Source organism: Crocuta crocuta, unplaced genomic scaffold, assembly GCF_008692635.1.
Source record: "Crocuta crocuta isolate KB4526 unplaced genomic scaffold, BGI_CrCroc_1.0 scaffold139, whole genome shotgun sequence".
NCBI lineage: Eukaryota > Metazoa > Chordata > Mammalia > Carnivora > Hyaenidae > Crocuta > Crocuta crocuta.
The window spans coordinates 9,778,560-9,782,062 of record NW_027533258.1 but is presented as its reverse complement, the minus strand read 5'-3'; positions in this window follow the sequence as shown (position 1 = coordinate 9,782,062).

The window sequence follows — 3,503 nt, the reverse complement described above, 5'->3', positions numbered from 1 at the left end:
CCGCCCCATGCCCCCCCCCCCAACACACACTCCCACCCCAGCTGTTGGACAGATGAATTACAGCCTCCGGCTTGGGGCCAGGGCTGGTGAGGGATTAAAGCTCTGGGGCTGGCCCTTTAAATGGCTGTGGGCCCCTCCCCCACTCCGGTGTCCAGACACCCCATACACACCCTGGTGACCTCCTTGGCTGCCCCCCACTCCTTCTTTGGTCTGTCACGAGGCCTGCCACTCCCCTCTGTCTCAGGGCTAGACCCTTCCCAGCACGTCCCCTTCCCCTACAACACAGCCACATACACAAACGCTACAGACCGCACGCACACGTACACACACACACACACAGGCACAGCACACACTGCACACGCACGCTCTCTCGTCCCACATTCTCAGCATCCCTGTCCTGGAAGGTTCCAGCCTCAAGCTTCATTTCTATAGCAGAAGCTCTTTGCCTGCCCGGCCTCCCTGGCCCACAGCCGGCCGCTACCTGGCCTGCCCCGGGCCCCTCGCATGGGTCAGGAGTGGCTCCTCCCTGGGGGCCATGTCATCAGCAGCCCGGGCAGCTTGCAGCACATTGCGTCATGGAGGCTGGGGGCTGGAGGCCTGAGTCTCTGGGGCAGGGGGAAGGCTGTGTGNCCGGGGCGGGGGGGGGGACTAGACTGGGGACGCCAGCGTCGGGACCTCAAGGGCAAACAAGTGTGGCTCAGGAAGCAGCAGCCATAGGTCTCTGAGGAGTAAGTGTGAGATAAGGGCCAGACTTAGGTCAGAGCCCACATGGACACCTGACTCTTGACCCTGGACTTAGAAGACCTAGCTTTTTTGTCTGGGAAGGGAGAGGTGGGGAGGGGAGGGACCGGGCCTCTGTCACCTTCTTGGGCCACAGAGAGGAAGGAGGTGATGGGGAAACAGGATATGGCCTTGAGGGGTGGGAGGCAAGGGAGGCTCACAGCAGAGGCTGCTTCCAGACCCAGGCCCAGAGTCAGCCCTCCTTGAGGAAGGCTCCTCCCTGCAGGGCCCGTTCATCTAGTCTGGCCAGCTGCTCGGGGAGACCTGCCTGCACCCGCCTGGGGGAGGAGGAGGGGGCAGAGTCCAGAGGGTGGGGTTGACTGGTGTCTTGATAAGGTTGGGGACGAGGCTGAGCTGAAGGCATAGGATCCGCAGGCCTGGGGCCAGGGTTGAGGCCGACTCGGGTGCAGATATCAGGGACAACCAGGGGCTCCTCCGGGACCAGGGACTCTCAGCAGCAGAGTTCAGTCCGAAGGGGCATCACGGATGGGGTGTCCACCGGGGACGTCCACGGGTGCTGTGGCACGCACCCCTTCCCCCCCCCCGCAAAGCTGCTTCCTAAAGGGGAGGGCTGGAGGACCACTTTGGGGATGGCTTTTTCTGGTTGCCATGGAAACAGGTTCTCCCATCCCATCTGACCACCAGCACCAGGCTGCTTCTCCCCAGTAAGAAGACAGGGAGCACAGGAAAATTCGCCAGCCTGGGAGACCCCACTTCTAACTGGCCTTTTTTCTTTCAGGTTCCCCCAGGCACCATGCCAGCCCCGTAGTACCACCCACCGCACCCACTGTGGTCTGCTGCACCCCACCGCTGGGGCACTGGCTCCAATNACCACATTTTTGAAGAAGAGTGGTATGATCTGGACCCTCAGAATGGTCCCGTCCAACTCTGAGCATCCCCCCACCATGAGGTGCCTGAGTGGTTCAGCCTTCCTGGTTTATGGAGCTCCCCTCTGTTGCCTGTGAGTGGTTCAGCCCTGTGTTTCACCAGCCTCTCCACTACCACCAAAAAATCTCCCCCACCGGTGCTACAACTCAGTTGCTTATGGAATTGAATTAAACTAGAGTTGGCGAGGCTGGAGGCTCGACGTGAGATAAACCGGGGGGATCTTCCTTGGGGTGAGGCTGCCCCGTAAGAGCCGGTGAACAGTCTGGGTCGCGCATGGTGATTGGAAATTGATTTGGAGATCCTGCAGGCCACTGCCACCACAGCCTGCCGTTGCCATGGCAGTCATGGCATCTCGCCTTTCCTTCCTGCTCCCTGTCTGTTCCATTCTGGCCCCGTTGCGCTACAGCATTTCAGCCTTTGCCCCCCTCCCCAGCCCGACACCCTAAGGCTTCCTTCTCTTCCGTTTCGTTCGCACTTTCGGCCAGTTCTCCGCCCGAGGCTCTGTAGGAGAGAAGATGGTACCTAAGCCAGGGACCTGAGTTCTCCGAGTTGTGTGTCGCTCTTCGCCGCTACTCACTGAATTTTTGAGTGGGACTGTTTTCTTCTGTGTATCTGGATTTGGCAAGACCGTTAGCACATTGGGGTGCCTCAGTGGGATTGTGTTGAATGCATGTGTTAACTGAATGGTCTTCGTTGCCAAGAACGCTGCAGATCCGCTCCACAGGCCCCTCCCCGCACCTGCTCTAGAGGACAGGACACATTTGCGGCGCTAGTGATACGTGGGGTAGAACCGGAGGGGGGCGGTGGAGGGCAGGCTGACCCAGGAGCTGGCCTGTGCCCATAAAACCAAGGGAGGGAGACCAGGACAGAGGCAGATGGAAGAGTGGAAAGGACGAGGCCCCGGGAAGAAGCCCAGCTCTTCCACGCTCTTGCAGAGTGAACTTGACCAAGCCACCTAACCCTCTCTGAGCCTCAATGTCCTCATCTGTAAAATGGGGTAAAAAAAAAAAAAAAGGACTTCCTGCCTCAGATTTGGGGTAGGGGAGGGAGTTTTAAAAAAAGGTATGACAAGTGCTTATGACAGGTATTCACTAAATGCTGGCAATTATCATCATAATGGGAGCCGCAGGGAGCCTGGAGGATGGGGGGGGGCGGGACGTCGAGGAATAGGACGGGACCTGGTTGAAGGCAGACAGACGCCCAAATATGTGACTCCAGCAGAAGGATCACTGATCCGGCAGGACGTCCGGGTTGCAGGGAGCCGGGCGAGCAGTGAGCCAGGGTCAGCCTGCCCCAGTGCTTCCCAGACTCCGGTCGGGAACATGAAGGCAAATACAGAAGGGCATGTGCGGAGACACACGTGATCACGCAAGTGATGCAGAGGCAGACCCAGACAAAAGACCGAGACAGGAGCCGGGCAGACACACAGACAGAGACAGCCCCTCAGAGTCATGTAGACAGGCGTAATGACAGGAACGCGTCAGACACGGGCACTGCCGGAGACGAGATGAGCAGCTATGCAGGTGCACCCCGAGACAGACAGCGGGACGCCCCACACACAGCCGACCTTGTCAGACACCCTGGTGAACACAGCGGTCCAGTCAGAGGCAGACACAAGGCTCGTAGTGACACATAGCGGGCCGGGGCCGGCACTGTCACNACCGTGTGTGCGGGCTCTTGGCTTTGGCCGGCGTGTGAGTCGGCGTGCGCACGTCTGGCCCCGGTCCCCGCGTCCCGCGCGGCCGGCGGGGCTCCTCGGGCCTGGAGCCGGGAGAGGGTTAAGTGGGTGTGATTGATGGAGTGGGTCTCTCTCGGGGCTCCGGGGGAGGGGGGTC